We start from the raw sequence: 17,684 nt of genomic DNA, 5'->3' as shown, positions 1-17,684 counted from the left end.
ATAGAATTGAGATCTGGTGGTTGAGAATCTGCCTTTGGCTCAGGGCATGATCCTGGAGTTCAAGGATGGAGTCCCACATCACCCTAGCATATGACCCACTGAGAAGCAGGGAGCCTGCTTCTCCCTCTGCCTCTGTCTTTGCCTCTCTCTGTGTGTCTCTCATGAATAAATAAATAAAATATTTTTTAAAAAGAAGAAGAAGAAGAATTGGAATCTGGCAAGAGAAAGCAGAGCAAGAAAGTGTGAGCCTGAGGCAGTATTTGGAAACTGCAAAACTTGACAATGACCCCAAACCATGCTTGGGCAGAAGAAGCAGCCTCAGAGGGCTCACAATCAAGGATATCATATCCAGAACCATAAGAAGAAAGGAGCTGGGTGCCAACTGTGAATCAGACAAGTTTGCAGAGGGTGAAAAAAGAGAGAGAGAGAGAGAGAGAGAGCACTTTCCAAGTAACAACCCTCCTTTGGAAGACCTCCCACCTCCACTTCCACTCCCTCAAACCCAAATGGGGACTGGCTTCCCAGTGAAAAGAATGGAAACCAGGTGTACCTGGCTGGCTCAGTCAGTAGAGCAGGTGACTCTCCATCTCTCACCTGTTGCCCATCTCAGAGTTGTGAGTTCAAACCCCATATTGGGCTTAGATTACTTAAAAATAAAATCTTAAAAAAAAAAAGAGTGGAAACCAGGAGATGAAATCCTGGTAGGCCAAAACAGACAGCTAAACTGGAAGAGATCAGGGGTAAATTTGCTGTGGAGTGGTAAAGTCAGCTATGGAGTTGATGATACCCTCCACAAGTGATTTCCTTTTGTGAATTCTGGTACTACAGTTAGGTAAGATATTTGCATTATGGGAAAGGGGGTAAGGTAGGTACTGAGAGTTAAGAGCACCTTCTCTGGTCTTTTTGGCACCTTTCCTTGAGTCTGAAAGGCATTTCTGATCAGGTTTTCTTGTGTTCTTATGTTTAGAGAGGTGCCTCTCAGGATGGAGAGGGCCTTCCTACAGCTGCTGGTCTGAAGCCATTGCCAAGTCAGGCACACCTTAAGAAAACTGAGAACAAACAACAAGAAGGAAAATAATCACGCTCAACTACAGAGCCAAACACAGTAAAATAGTCAAAAGATCCTTGGGAAGAATGGGGACTGCAGGCCCAGAAGGACTAGTCCCATCTCTCACCCACATTGGGCAGGCAGCTCCTTGGGCTTGGGCTGGCATTGATGCCTTTGAGGGCACAAATTCGCCCAGAAGCACCTAGGGGCAGTTTCCCCTCAGGATCACTGGACAGACCCTTCCGGATCGCCCCAGGCACACCCACAAGGCTGACCTGAGGAAGGTATACCACTGCTACTGTTCTCATCCTGCTTGATCAGTCTGGCTTGGCCCGTCCTTCCACCTACCCTTCTTTCCTTCCTTTCCTTTCCTTCCTTTCCTTCCTTCCTTTCCTTTCCTTCCTTTCCTTCCTTTCCTTCCTTTCCTTCCTTTCCTTCTTCCTTTCCTTCCTTCCTTTCCTTTCCTTCCTTTCCTTCCTTCCTTCCTTCCTTCCTTCCTTCCTTCCTTCCTTCCTTCCTTCCTTCCTTCCTTCCTTCCTTCCTTCCCTCCCTCTCATCCATCCTTCCATCTTCTGGACTCACTAGAGGACACGGGTCGCAGGTCCCCCACTGGAGCTGCAGTCACAGCCCGTGCCTGAGCCTGTCCACTGCTCCCTCGAGAGGGTGCTCCCCACCCATTTCCGCACATCGCTTATCAGCACTGGTGGTCTGTGCAAAGCTGGCAGCACCTGTTGCCCACACTTGCGCAGGTGGAGAGCCAGCCTCAACTCCCAGGTTGCTGGGGTCCTGGAGCATCGTGGGCCGTGAGGAGGCTGGGAGCCGAGGAAGGAGGGGGTAAGGTGGCCAGGGAGGTGGGATGATCTGGCCTTGCTGTCCTCGATTCCGTCAGACTTCTGGGTCTCACCCGGGGCTGCCACTCCAGCGGTGGTGGCCAGATTTGATGACCAGATGCAGACACTGCAGAATGCTTTGTGGACCTAAATCCGAATGGAATGGATAGAAATGAGGTACAATGTGGGGCCAGGTGGGATGGGGCAATAAAGCCTTGTCACCTGAAAATCCATTGACCCTGAGGCCTAGACATGGGTGGAGGAGGCCCATGCCCCAGCCCCACACATCAGAGTTTCTGTCTCTCCTAATGCCTTTCAGGAAACTGTTGAAGCCCCCACCCCCACCCCTCGCTAGTCCTGCAACCCCACTACCTCCACCATGAAAGACACCCTCTTCCTTGGTGTACTGCACCTTCCTCCTTGGACAGGGGCCATCATGCTTCCCAGAAACCTTCCAGGACCCAGGGCACTTTCTGTGGCTGTCCTGCTGACAGACTCTTGACCCCCCAGTGGTAGGGACCACCAGCCTCCCCTTGACAAAGCTGACAAATCCTGTGGTGCTCCTCTCTGCTCTCTATCTGTGGACTCGGGGGAGGGCTTGGTCGAATTACTGCTGGTCTTGGCGTCTAGTCTCCTGATGACTTTCTTGTGCCCTAGTCATGTCTTTTTTCAAGACCAGTGCCCTAGGAAGCAGGAAAGCACAGCTTGGGCCTACATGAAGGCTGAGGTCCTCAGAGGGGGTGGGATTTGCCTTCCCAGTGGGTTCTGGGCTCTGCAAGTGGCCTACCTAGCATGGTCATATTCATTTGGCAAGTCTTTCATGGCTTTCTGTCTTTACAGGGATTTTTCCTTGCAAGTCATTACACATGCTGTTTTTTTTTTTTAATAAATTTATTTTTTAGGGATCCCTGGGTGGCGCAGCAGTTTGGCGCCTGCCTTTGGCCCAGGGCGTGATCCTGGAGACCCGGGATCAAGTCCCACGTCGGGCTCCCAGTGCATGGAGCCTGCTTCTCCCTCTGCCTGTGTCTCTGCCTCTCTCTCTCTCTCTCTCTGTGACTACCATAAATAAATAAAAATTTAAAAAATTAAAAAAAAATAAATTTATTTTTTATTGGTGTTCAATTTACCAACATACAGAATAACACCCAGTACTCATCCCGTAAAATGCCCCCCTCAGTACCCGTCACCCAGTCACCCCCACCGCCTGCCCTCCTCCCCTTCCACCACCCCTAGTTCATTTCCCAGAGTTAGGAGTCTTTATGTTCTGTCTCCCTTTCTGATATTTCCCACACATTTCTTCTCCCTTCCCTTATATTCCCTTTCACTATTATTTATATTCCCCAAATGAATGAGAACATATAATGTTTGTCCTTCTCCGATTGACTTACTTCACTCAGCATAATACCCTCCAGTTCCATCCACGTTGAAGCAAATGGTGGGTATTTGTCGTTTCTAATGGCTGAGGAATATTCCATTGTATACATAAACCACATCTTCTTTATCCATTCATCTTTCAATGGACACGCTGTTTTGTTTTCATTTGACTTTTTTGTTCTTCTTACATGTGCTTTCCTTCTCCATGCGTGTTTTCCCTGATAGAGCTCATAGGCCTTTTATTTTGATTGATTGATGGGGGCACATGGCAGTGAAAGAGCATTGATGAATTCAGATCCCTTCCAATGTCCCCTTCCCTCCTACCTAGTATTTACATATTCATTTGGCAGGTCTTGATTTGTCCAAAAATTTTTTAAGATTTTTATTTATTTATTCATGAGACACACACACACACAGAGAGAGAGAGAGAGAGAGAGAGAGGCAGAGACACAGGCAGAGGGAGAAGCAGGTTCCATGCAGGGAGCCCAATGTGGGACTTGATCCTGGGACTCCAGGATCACGCCCTGGGCCAAAGGCAGGTGCCAAACCTCTGAGCCACCCAGGGATCCCCTATTTGTCCATATTTTAGTGGAGTTTCTTTCTCTGTAGGAAATATTAATCCGTTTAAAAATATTTTATTTGAAAGAGAGGTAGAATGAGTACATATCACTTGTCAATGCCAGGATTAGTAACTTGTCTCTGCCTCCATGTGAAGAGTACTGGAAGTTCTACATTTAGAATTTTCCCGATATCTGCCTAATGCACTTCTTCTCTTGACTTAAATTTTTACCTTTTAACTGTAATAAACTATACCTATGAGTATAGTAACTTTTTGTGAGTTCTATGAGTCCTTCTAGTGACCTATTGAATCTAAGGATGGTTCTGGGGACATAGGAAGAGGGAGAAGCAGGTTCTTTGCAGGGAGCCTGATGTGGGGCTTGATCCCAGAACCCTGGGATCACAATTTGAGCCAAAGGCAGACACTCCATGTTTCTTCCTACAAGTTTTATAGTTTCAGTGTTTAACTCTGTGATCCATTTTGAATTGATCTTCATAGAAGATGTGAGAATCAGGTCAAGGTTCATTTTTAAATTTCTGCTCTTTAATATTTTCTTCCTTCTGCTTGCTTTGTGTGTGTTCTTGAGATGGGAGCTTATTAGATTATTAATTTGGGATTCTTTTTCTTTTCTAATGTATTCCTTTAGATTTTTAAAATTTTATTTAAATTCAATTTGCCAACATAGAGTATAACACCCAGTGCTCATCTCATCATGTCCCCTTTTTTTTTGTTTCTTGTTTTTTTTTTTTGTCATCATGTCCCCTTTTCAATGCTCATGCAATGTCAAAAAGTGCTAAAGCATTGCACTGCTTTAGCTGTGTCCCATGAATTTTGATATTTTATATTTTCATCACTTAATGCAATTTTCTAATTTCCCTTAAGGTTTCCTCTTTGACCCACAGTTTATTTAGAAAAGTGTTATTTAGGGACGTCTGGGTGGCTCAGTGTTTGAGCGTCTGTCTGCCTTTGGTTCAGGGCGTGATCCCAGAGTACCGGGATCGAGTCCCACATTGGGCTCCCTGCATGGAGCCTGCTTCTCCCTCTGCCTGTGTCTCTGCCTCTCTCTCCCTCTGCCTGTGTCTCTCATGAATAAATAAATAAATCTTAAAAAAAAAAAGTGTTGTTTAGTTTCTAAGTATTTGGAGATTTTCCTGTTTTATCAATTTTTAGTTTGATTCCACTGCAGTCAGAGAATATCTTCCACATGATTTCAATTCTTTAAAATATTTTGAGGGGGCAGCCCTGGTGGCTCAGTGGTTTAGCGACGCCTTCAGCCCAGGGCATGATCCTGGAGACCTGGAGTCCCACATTGGGCTTGCTGCCTGGAGCCTGCTTCTCCCTCTGCCTCTCTCTCTTTTAACTCTCTCTCTAACTCTCTCTCTCTCTCTGTGTGTCTCTGTGTGTATCTCTCATGATTAAATAAATAAAATCTTTTTTAAAAATAAAATAGAATATTTTGAGATTTATTTTATGGCCCTGCATTTGGTATATCTCATTATATGCTCCATGAACATTTGGAAAGAATGTGTTTTCTGCTGCAGTTGTGTCAAATGTTCTATAAAAGTCAATTAGATCCTGTTGGTTGCTGAGTTCTATATTCTCTAAAGATGATAAACTTGGAGAAGTATGGACCTGGAAACAGATTGGCTGAAAATTTGTGCACAAACTGGTTGTTCTCTCCTTTTACTTTTCCTTTCTTATATAATCAGGTACACTGCACAGAGGGTTTGATCTCTAATCAATAAACTGACCCAGGAAGGATGTGCAACTGCACAAATGAAGACTGTATTGAGGCACAGGGAGTCTGAGTGAAAAACCATACTCAGAACTGTGGGCCTCTCAGGACCTTCCCTATCCTAGTCCCAAATACCAGTAACTCAGGAGACTGGACTTATTTTCTGCTCTAAACTAAAAAGCAGAGAAGAGAACTCTCTGGCAGTCTTCCAGTGAAAAGGCTGGCTCTAATGTCTGGCAGTTGAGAAATTTTACTTCTTCACTGGAGGCAAGAATTACCACACATTTCAGGAAAGTATCCCATGTAAAAGGAAGAAAACAATTCAAGCTTTTTTGAAAAGAAATTTGATTTGGACATAAAAGACAAAAATGGACAAGAAAACTTTGAACAACTTTAATCACTCTGAGAGATCGAAAATTATATTGCATCCACAAATAAGAACAGAAAGCTATGAAGAAGGAAAAATTAGGCATAACTCAGAATAGTCCTTCCAGCAAATACAAATTCCAGGAATAAAAAACCTGAAATACAGAAGAGTGCCAAAAGCCAAAAAATATAAGAAAAATTCTCAGATCTGGAGCCTACAGACTAAAAATCTCACCTATATCTAGCATAAAAAATGTTTAAATATCCATGTCATCAAGTCATGAAATTTCAGTACATTAGGGATATAAATAGCATTAAGTATTTGAATGGGAGACATAAGATTACACACAAAGGAACAAAAAACAATTGGTATTAGATTTGACAACATAAGCTACCAGAAAACTTGAAAGAGATGTTTCCAAATTTTGAATACCGGTAAAGTGTGAGAGTAGAATAAAGACATTTTCAAACATTAAAGAACTAAGAAACTTAACACATGCATCTAAAGGAAGATATTGGGGATCCCTGGGTGGCGCAGCGGTTTGGCACCTGCCTTTGGCCCAGGGTGCGATCCTGGAGACCCGGAATCGAATCCCACATCGGGCTCCCGGTGCATGGAGCCTGCTTCTCCCTCTGCCTGTGTCTCTGCCTCTCTCTCTCTCTCTCTGTGACTATCATAAATAAATAAAAATTAAAAAAAAAATTTAAAGGAAGATATTGGAAATAGGACTTTAATGAAAAATTAACTTAATTCCAGGGAACAGTAATCCAATTCAGGAAAACAATGAAAGTAAGTTTCAGGACAACTGTAGGATCCAATTGGAGGCCCAGATGGGTAGACTGAGAGATTTTTAAATCTTTATTTAAATTAAATTTGCCAACATAGAGTATAACATCCAGTGCTCATCTCATCATGTCGCCTTTTTTTTTTTTTTAAGGTTTAATTTATTTATTCATGAGAGAGAGAGAGAGAGGCAGGCAGAGACACAGGCAGAGGGAGAAGCAGGCTCCATGCAGGGAGCCCAATGTGGGACTTGATCCCGGGTCCCCAGGATCAGGCCCTGCGCTAAACCGCTGAGCCACCTGGGCTGCCCTCAGGTCCCCTTCTTAATGCTCATCATCCAGTTACCCCATCCCCACTCACCTCCCGTTCTGTAATCTTTTTTGTTTCCCAGAGTTAGGAGTCTTGAATGGTTTGTCTTCCTCTAATTTTTCACTGCTCAGTTTCTCCCCTTCCCTTATACTTTCTTTCACTATTTCTTATATTCCACATATGAGTGAAATCATATAATTGTCTTTCTCCGATTGACTTATTTCACTTAGCATAATACCTCCACTTCCATCCATGTCAATGTAAATGGTAGGTATTCATCCTTTCTGATGGCTGAGTAATATTCTATTGTATAGGGGATCCCTGGGTGGCTCAGCGGTTTGGCGCCTGCCTTTGGCCCAGGGCGTGATCCTGGAGTCTTGGGATCGAGTCCCGCGTCGGGCTCCCGGCATGGAGCCTGCTCCTCCCTCTGCCTGTGTCTCTGCCTCTCTCTCCCTCTCTCTCCCTCTCTCTATGTGTATCATGAATAAATAAATAAATCTTTAAAAAATATTCTATTGTATATATATACCACAACTTCTTTATCCATTCATCTGTCGAAGGACATCATGTCTCCGTCCACAGTTTGGGTATTGTGGACATTGGTGCTATGAACATTGGGGTGCAGGTGTCCCGTCGTTTCACTACATCTGTATCTTTATGGTAAATACTCAGTAGTGCAATTGGTGGGTCATAGGGTAGCTGTACTTTTAACTTCTTGATGAACCTCCATACTGTTTTCCAGAGTGGCTGCACCAGCTTGCATTCCACCAACAGTGCAAAAGGGTTCCCCTTCTGGACTGAGACTCTAATTGTATATTTGAATAATTGAAAAAAAATAATCTGTGGACATTTATTCTTTTATTTTTTTATTTTTTCTTTTATTTTTTTTAATCTGTGGACATTTAACATAACTTGGTACACTTATCTGTGGAACATCTCTAAAAACTAACAATAGGTACAAAGAAAACTAATTAAATCCTTGAAAACATCTAGAAAATATACTTGGTTTTATTTATTTATTTTTAAAGATTTTATTTATTCATTCATGAGAGACACAGAGAGAGAGAGGCACAGACACAGGCAGAGGGAGAAGCAGGCTTCATGCAGGGAGCCCGACATGGGACTCAATCCTGGGTCTCCAGGACCACATCCTGGGCTGAAGACGGCGCTAAACAGCTAAGCCACCCCGGCTGCTCCTACTTGGTTTTAAATAAAAAATAATTTACATAATTATTATACAAATACCTCATACTGACTAAATGAGTAATTGAGATATAGCCATATTTGGATGTGGTCAAGGAGAAAGAAAAAGATGGAAGTTTTTTGTTTTAAATGAAATACTTATCATTACCCCAGATATTTTTATCACTAAAGACATTTTTTTAAAGATTTATTTATTTATGATTGACAGAGAGAGAGAGAGAGAGAGAGAGAGGCAGAGACACAGGCTGAGAAATAAGCAGGCTCCATGCCGGGAGCCCGATGCGAGACTCGATCCCGGACTCCAGGATCGAGCCCTGGGCCAAAGGCAGGCACTAAACCGCTGAGCCACCCAGGGATCCCCATTAAAGACATTTTTAACTACTAAAATGAGACTGATTTGTTAGGCAAAAGGGCTCAAAGAAACATGTATTATCCAAGATTGACTGAAAACATTATTGAATTTACCCAAGATTTCATGTAGGTGCAGGTAAAAACAAAACAAAACAAACTAAACTAAAAAAACCTAATCTATAGATGAATATTCCAAGTGTAGTTAAAAGAGAAAATAAAGTGCCCTTCTTTTGTTTTATGAAGTCCTATTAATTTCAGCTCCCTGATTATATACTCCTATAATTTTATCACTGAGAAATAAATTATAAGGGAAAAGAAGGGAAGTAAGTGGGGAAAATTAGAGAGGTAGACAAACCAAGAGACTCCTAACTCTGGGAAACAAACAAAAGGTTGCAGAAGGGGAGGTGGATGGGGGGATGGGGTAACTGGGTGATGGTAACTAAGGAGGGCACTTGATGGGGTGAGCATTGGGTGTTATACTATATGTTGGCAAATTTAATTTAATTTTTTTTTTTAATTTTTATTTATTTATGATAGTCACAGAGAGAGAGAGAGGCAGAGACACAGTCAGAGGGAGAAGCAGGCTCCATGCACCCGCAGCCCGATGCGGGATTCGATCCCGGGTCTCCAGGATCGCGCACTGGGCCAAAGGCAGGCGCCAAACCGCTGCGCCACCCAGGGATCCCGGCAAATTGAATTTAAATAAAAAAAGAAAATTAGAAAAAAAAAACTAGGAGATATGTTACAAAGATATAATGAATGGAAATGCGTTTTTATTGAAGGTAAAAGAAGGAAATTTTGAGATAAATAAGAGTAGTTGATTGGAAAGAAAGAAAAAGAATGATAATATTTTTTAAAAGGATTTTATTTATTTACTTGAGGCAGGGGCAGGACAAGCAGGGGAGTGGCAAGCAGAGGGAGAAGGAAAAGCAGACTGCCAGCTGAGCAGGGAGCCTGACACAGGCTGGATTCCAGGACCCCAAGATCATGACCTGAGCAGAAGGAAGATGCTCAACTGACTGAGCCACCAACGTGCCCCAATAATGATAATCTTACCTCTTCCTTTCCAATATTTTTTTCCTTAAATTATTTTACTCACTTAAATGCCACAGCACCACTTTCTTGAGGGCATACTTAATGGCCAAGATGCTGTCCATCAAAATCCCAATACCTAATCACATTGTGATCCATGCTGGGGAGGAAGAATTTTTCTTTACCCTACAATATTCTCCTGGCTGGTCTACGAATCACACTGACACAAGACAAATTAACAGGAGATAAACAAAAGTTTAATAACATGTATATATCCTGTATACAAGGGACTGAGTGACACCTCCAAATGGCCAAAGCCATCATCTTAATTACCATCTTTAGCTAAAGATAAAAGAAGATCCTGGGAGGTTGAGGGTCAGTTATGGGAGGTTAGCAGGAAGAGTATAATAAACAAGGATAAGGTTATGTAGATTTAAGTCCATGCCCTCTCCACTGATAACATCCTAGAGCTTTATGTACCCTCTTCTTGGTACAGTGCGGAAGACACCCTTACAAATAGACATCTCCCTTATAAATGTTTCTTGCAAAAAGTTAACTTCTACTTTGTTTCAGAACTTCTCCTGTATTTGCAGTTTCTTAAAAATAATCAGCCTAAAATAATCCTTATGCTAAAGAGACACATTCTGAGCGGCAAATTCTGCCCCCCCACCCCCCCAGGCCTACAAACACAGTGTTCCTGGAAAGCAAGAACCAGAAGTACAGACCTATCAAAAACCATGCCAGAAAGAACACACAGTAAGGCTACAGGAGAGAAAAATTTTTTTACCTCTACCCATTTTAGGTTTTCAGCTGGGGCTCTGTAAACAAAAGGACAGATTAACTGGAGACAAACAATTTATTAACATGTGTGCACAAGTCATATGGGAGAAAACTAGAGTAACTCAAAAGTGGTGGCTTAGCATTCAAGAAATAATAGGTTTGTAGAGAAATGACAGGATAAAGAAAAGCAGTTTAGGCTCCCAAGGGTGGCAATCTGTGAAAGGAAACTAATGGAGTAAGGTTTATTTGCAGATTACTTTGGTGCCATCTATGGGCTAAGGGTCTGGAGTTGTCTTCAACAAAGGAGAATTTATACCCTGCCTTTAGGCAGAAATGGGGGAGGGCAGGGAGCTTTTCCTGACTTTCATGCTTATACATTGACTTCAGTTCAAAATAATTTTTATGTCAAAAACGTCTATGTTGAGGTGACATACTCTAGTTTCCTTCACAGCCACCTCCCATACCCACAATCTGAGGGCACTTCAGTTATAAAAGAACAGGCCCCACATGGAGTCACTTACCCCCAGAGAGCAGACCAAGATCAACAATTTTAATTAATTAGCAATTGCAGTTTCAACCACAGAAATGGAATCTTTGAACCGTCCATCTGAAATTTCCCAATCAACTCTAAAAGGTAATCTGCAAAATAAGACTCCTGCCTCTTCCCTTCCCTCAAAAAGAAGAGTTGGCCTGAAACAACACTTTTCTTTTGCTAATCGTTTCCTTGCCCTACCATCCTGCCTGTAAAACCCTCCACTCTGTAAAACTGCTGGGAAGGTCTATTTATTAGCAGGCATGCTGCCCAACTCGCGAATAGTTCAATAAAGCCAATTAGATCTCCCGATTTACTCCGTTGACTTTCATGTTTGTTTTTTTTTTAATGCCACAAAGCACAGAGACATCAGAGACCCCTAAACCTGGCATCACAGGCATCATCAATCACGCCCAGTGTTCTCGGTGGCGTCTTCTCAGTTCTGCATCCAAAGAATGGCACAGACGCGGGCAACAGCTCCAAGCAGGAAAAAACACAACCCAGTCTGCGATCCCATACTCAGGGGCTTGGGGCACCACGCCAAGCCCCTCAGAAAACGCCACGTGAACCACGACCAGGGGGACTGGGTATCAGTCAGGGTCATCACTTCAAGCCTGAATAAAGTTCCAGACAGGCTGCAAGCTCCAATCTCTCTCACGGCGCCCCTTACCCTTTCCCCTACCCCAGTCTCCAGCGGTTGCGGCTCCAAAGCTTCCCTCACCTCAGCGGACCCCAGGCTTCCCCCCGCTTCCTCCCGCCCCCACCCGCGCCTGCGCACTCGGGACAGAAACGGCAACTCCAGGGAGCTTAAACGCCTGGCGCTTGAGTGCAGTGTTCGCGGCTCGAACCGAGGGCGAGGAGGGGGTAGGGGGCAGGGTGCTGGGGTAGGAGGAGGAAGGGGGCGAAGGAGGGAGGAAAGGGGCGGGGCCAAGAACCAAAAGAGGGAAGCCAGAATACCCGGCTTTTGTGATTTTGGACTACGGTTCCAACAAGGGAGCAGGCTCGGATTATCCTCGGTAGCACCGACCACTCACAGACACGCTTACAGGCCTGAGGAACCCTGGCCCTGCCGGAACTCGGCTTCTCCAGCGGTCAGCCAGCCGAGGACCCTGCTCGGTTCTCCCCCACCCCCCCTTCCTGAGGAACCGAGACACTCGCTCCCGCCCCCTTTGCGCCTGCGCACTCGGGCCGCGGCAGGCCCTCTGGAAGCCCGCAGCCTTGAGGGCTGGGCGGTCCTCACAGCCCGTCGTGGCCCGAGTGTGCGGGTCGCTGCTTGTGGCCGCTGCTTTTCGGAAGGAAACGAGTGCGGGAGGGCTGGATTCTGCGGTCCGGACCGGGGGTGGGTGGAGCCTGGGACCTCGGGCTACTTCGCGATTCCTCCCGGGTGAGGGCTGGCAGCTCGAGACCCGAACCGGGTGGGTTTAAACTCGTGGGCTCTAACAGCGCGGGGCCCGGCTTGTGGGCGCGGCCTATTCGGCAACGCGAGACCCTGCGGTCCTACGCACCTTGGTCTTCTCCTTAACCACCTAGGTCAGCCCGTAGAGGGCAGTCGGAGGCGGAGCCCCAGAATAAAGGTCCCTTGCAAAACGCTGGAGCTAGATTCACGCATGGCTGGTCTCTGAGGGCCTGAGGACCCGCTAGACGCAAGAAGACGCCGTGGGCCGTCCCGCGGGGTGAGCAGTAACGGTGTCCGAACTACGGGGTCCCCAGAGCTGCGAACCCGGACCCGGGGGACTGCAGACCTGTCCCGGTTTGCCTTCGTTTCCATTTGTGCACACCTGTGATGGCTAGCGAGGGTCAGGGAAGCGTGGAGGGTGGTGGGTTCTAACCGATCAAGAAAAGCCTGAGGGTGTAATGAACACTATTTGCTTCCCCAGCCCTGCCAGTCTCCAGAGAAGGCCTTTGAAGCGAAGCGAATCGCTGCTGCGCCTCGCAGAGCCAGGTTCTGTGTGAGTGTGTGTTGCTTCTTTGTTTCCGTGAAATGCATTTGATTTTCTTCCCTTGGAATGTGCTGCCTAAGAATGATCTATTCAATAGATTCAATGAATCTATTCATTCAAGGGAAATCTTAAGATTTCCCTACCTAGTTAATGGCAGGGGACCTAATTAATAGGTAAAACTCTCTAGTGTCCATTTAATGCAATTTTGCAGTTACTTAACCGTATGGTATATATTTAATTGCTTTTTGAGCAGTTTTCTGATGATGGAGATAACCCTATTTGGAAGTCAACGTTCATGCTTTGTTTTCGACTGTGGTTTGTTTAGGAGTAGTTTAAGGGTTTGTTTAGATATCTTCAGTGATTCCAGAGTAGGGGTGGGGATTTTTTTCCAGGGGACTCTGTGATTGGTAATTTTTGGTACCAGCCAGATGTGGTTAGCGGTTTGGTAGCATGTTTGTTTGTTTGTTTGTTTTTAACTTTTATTTATTTATGATAGTCACACAGAGAGAGAGAGAGAGGCAGAGACACAGGCAGAGGGAGAAGCAGGCTCCATGTCGGGAGCCCGACGTGGGATTCGATCCCGGGTCTCCAGGATCGCGCCCTGGGCCAAAGGCAGGCGCCAAACCGCTGTGCCACCCAGGGATCCCGGTAGCATGAGTTTGTTTTGTTTATTTTTGACAAATACAAAATGGTATATATTTCAGGTGTACAACATGATGTTTTTCGGTTATATATACATTGTGGAATGGAATGATTAGCACAATCAGAGTAATTACCATCCGTCACTTCATAATTATTTCTGTGTGTGGTGAGAAAACTTAAGATCTACTCTCTTGGCAAATTTCAAGTATATAATACAGAAACCTTGCTGCACATTAGGTCTTCAGAACTTACTCATCTTACGACTGAAAGTTTGTAACACTAGTTTGTTTGGGGTATGTTTTTTGGTAGACTGAAGTGTATAAGGTGTTTAAAGAATTTTGAACCTAGATGAAAGGAATTTGAATCTTGCCTGCCACTTAAATCTGAGTGCATTTGAACAGTATTTCTGGTCCCAATTACTTCATCTCTAAATTCAGAATTACAATAGTATATAACTCATGGGGTGGTTTTTAAAATTACCTGAATTAATATTTGTAAGCTCTTAGAGGAGTACCTGGCACATTAGAGGAGTGCTTAACTAATATTAGCTATCAGTTGTAAATGATGATTCTTAGTCGTTTCCTATCCCAGGAGCGAGAATGAATGGGGGGGCATAGAGAGAAGCAGACTCCCTTCTGAGTGTCTGGAGCCCTGGGTTGGGAGGGTTGTGGAGGAACTCTATCCTAAGATCCCAAGACCATGACCTGAACCGAAATCAGATATTTAACCCACTGAGCCACCTAAGCACCCCCCCCCCTCCCCAAAGAGGGATTCTAACATGAAGTTTTTGGACTCTGTTTATGGGTTTCTAGGACAACACAAATCTAAGATTTTGTATAAGATTGTTCTATATATTTGTCAGCAGGTAGTTTGGTGGGGAGGAAGTCTATCATTTCATGATACTATCAGAGTTGTATAAGACCCAACAAGATTGATTCTTACTGGTGTGGAATAAAAGTCTGGGATAACTGGGAATGACTTTAGGGATAATCTTTTATAAAAGTAGTATTCAGCAATATGGAAATGGTTAAGTAACTCACACTCCATGTGATGGAATGTTGAGATACTAAAAATTCCGTTTATTAGGAATTTAATCATCAGAAAAATAGATACATATATAATGTAATATTGCGAAGTGTTATTATAAATAAAAATCTTTAAGAAATTGTAAAGTTACATATACATATTGAACACGATTTATAAGATACATTGCAAGGACTTAATTACTGGTGTATTCATTGGAGTCCAGGAGGGTTAAGCTCAAGTTATTGAGCAGCTGCTGTGAAATAAGCATTTCTTTTTCTATCTCTTAATTGCTTCAGAAAAGCATGGTGATCCTTCACAGAAGGATCTCAGATGTTGATGAGACACAATATTCAGGAATTGGTAGGAATTATTTTTTCAGTCACATTGATTTCCTTGTTGATACCACTTACATAGGCCTATTTAATCACAATTTTCTTAATGACTGCAAGGTACCCCATTTTCCCAACTTCTTAAAAAATTCTTTTTAATGGGAATGGCTTTTTAAAACAGTATTTATAATAGAGTTAATGCAGGCTTACGAAATAATAAGTAACTAAGGGACCTAAAATGAAGAAATTAAAATTATCCATAGTCTCAATATCCAAAATAATCACTATTGATATTTATAGCATATTTTCTCAAAATATTTCTACAAGCATATGCATTTTTGCTTATGGTTTTATTTCTGAATAATGGGATAACGTTAATTAAAAATTAAAAAAAATCAAGACTTTAAAGTAGTTACTACTTTTTTTTTTTTTTTTTTTAAGATTTTACTTATTTATTTATGAGAGACACACAGAGAGAGAGGCAGACAGAGGCAGAGAGAGAAGCCGGCTCCATGCAGGGAGTCCAATGCGGGACTGAATCCTGCAACCGCAGGTTCACGACCCCAGCCAAAGGCAGATGCTCAACTGATGAGCCACCCTGGTGTCCCAAAGTAGTTATTACTCTAAAAGAGATGTTCAGTGCCCTCATGGATTTTATAATCATGGATGTATGGAGAAAGGTAAAAAATCCCAACAGTTAGTTCCCTACTTGTTTGAGAAATCTTCCAAATAATTATAATTCTTAAGATAGAAATGTCATTTAAATTGAGAGACTTAATTATAATTTAAAATTAATTTTAGGGACACCTGGGTGGCTCAGAGGTTGAGCGTCTGCCTTCCAGCTCAGGGGGTGATCCTGGAGTCTCGGATTGAGTCCCTCATCAGGCTCCCTGCATGGACCCTTGCTTCTCCCTCTGCCTATGTCTCTCTCTCTGTGTCTCTCATGAATGAATAAATAAAATACTAAAATATAATAATAATAATAAATTAAATTAATTTTAAATGTCAGAATTGAAATGTGGATATTTCCCCCCATTTTTTGGATGTCTGTTTCACATTAATGATTTAAAGTAACTAATAAAAAATAAAATAAAATAACTAATCATATTATATATTGTTTTGTAAACTGATTTTTTTTCTTTCAGTGTATCTTGAATACTTTCTATCCTTTTTTTTTTTTCTTTCTATTCCTTAACTGTTTTCTGGAACTAGTGTTTAGAATTTTTTTTTTAAGATTTTATTTATTTATTCATAGAGAGAGAGAGAGAGAGAGAGAGAGAGAGGCAGCGATACAGGCAGAGGGAGAAGCAGGCTCCATGCAGGGAGCCTCATGCGGGACTCAATCCCAGGTCTCCAGGACCACATCCTGGGCTGCAGGCAGCGCCAAACCACTGCACCACCGGGGCTGCCCGGAACTAGTGTTTAATGATAACTTTAGGATTCCATTTTATGGATGTTTTATAAATCATTTAAGAAGTGTGCTGTTGGGTAGTAATGTTCAAATTATGTGAGCAATTTCTTTGACAGGCTTTCTGTGTGCTATTACCCAACTTTTCACTTTATGGTCATGTAGGATTTCAGAGAGAGGAACACTTAGGAATATGACATTGACTTTTACCAGGTGGGTTACAGGTGACACTCTGAAGTGTTTGGCTGAATTTCTGAAGGATTTTTACAGTATAAAATAGACCTCTCTGCTCTTTTATGCCAAAAGTTTCATTTTCCTGATCCTTCATTTGGGTGAGAGTTTGAGAAATAAATTAATGATAATTTCCTAGAAAACTAAGATTACAAAAACCAAAGTTATTTTAATCTCAGTAAAGAGTGACTAACACTAAAAATTCAGAAGTAGTAATATCAGCATGTTAAATGTATGGAGTTTAAATATCAAAAGAAATAGCTAAGAAAGATAGGCCTCTAGATTTGGAAGCTAGGAGAAAGGATAGTAAGGATGGAATTTTGGAGTTTTTTTTTGTGATATAATACTCCTTGTAGAGCTGTTTTAAATTTGTCCAGGTATAAGTGATACAGACTTTTAGAGAACAAAATAAAGATCACCTGGGATATCATCAAGTAGAGGCAACGCAAAATTTTATTCTACCTCCATTCACAGACTGCATATACACGTATGTTTATGTGTGTGGTTTTCCTGTCAAATATACAATCACAGTACAAAACTATTTCCTTACCTACCTTCTCCTAGCAATTTCCATGACATTAAGTAAGAATTTTACCTTCCATTTTTAGTGGTTTTTTATTCTAAAAAATTATTTTTTCAAGTTTATTTATTTTTTTTTAGTAATCTTCTCACTCAACACAGGGCTTGAACTCATGACCTGGAGATTAAGAGTCACATGCCACCCACTGCGCCAGCCAGGCACCCCTATTTTTAGTTGGTTTTTAGTGCCTTTGTGTGAAGGCCAATGATTTAACCTGCTAAAGGATATTTAGGTTCTTTCTAGCTTTTTTTCCCCATCATAAACACTTTTCACACATTGTTTCATTCTTTCTATATCATACCATGAGTGTCCATTTCCCTATAACCTTAGTAATGAGAAGTATCCTTAATTTTTCAAATCTGCCAATCCAATTCCTTTAATATGCATTTCCTTAGTTACTAGTGAGTTTTAACTAGTGAGTTATTTCTACTTTCCAGAGAATTAACCATGCTTAGGTTTCACAAATTCACTTTTCCCCAGCCTGGGTACCAAGAGAGATGGGTTGATAAATGAAATTGTGCAGGTAGTATTGATGATTCTGAACAGGCAAACGATGATTGATGAGCTCTGAGTTCACCCTTCCTCCAGGTTGGGATCCCAGTGTTCAAGTATAGTTTTGTCATAA

General features: G+C 42.6%; 1 protein-coding gene across 1 annotated transcript in view; it reads left to right on the top strand.

Moving 5' to 3' along the window:
- Positions 1–12,081: 12,081 nt before the first annotated feature.
- ZFP30 (ZFP30 zinc finger protein) overlaps positions 12,082–17,684 on the top strand; it is a 59,644-nt gene continuing 54,041 nt past the window's right edge. The window contains exons 1-3 of the mRNA XM_038525560.1: positions 12,082–12,242; positions 12,434–12,576; positions 12,781–12,852. The gene's annotated coding sequence lies outside the window, so the exon portion shown is untranslated. The remainder of the gene's footprint in view (positions 12,243–12,433; positions 12,577–12,780; positions 12,853–17,684) is intronic.

Source organism: Canis lupus, chromosome 1 (assembly GCF_011100685.1).
Source record: "Canis lupus familiaris isolate Mischka breed German Shepherd chromosome 1, alternate assembly UU_Cfam_GSD_1.0, whole genome shotgun sequence".
Taxonomy (NCBI): Eukaryota; Metazoa; Chordata; class Mammalia; order Carnivora; family Canidae; genus Canis; species Canis lupus.
Note: the sequence above shows the minus strand (reverse complement) of the source record. Positions and strands in the feature narration are given on the sequence as shown.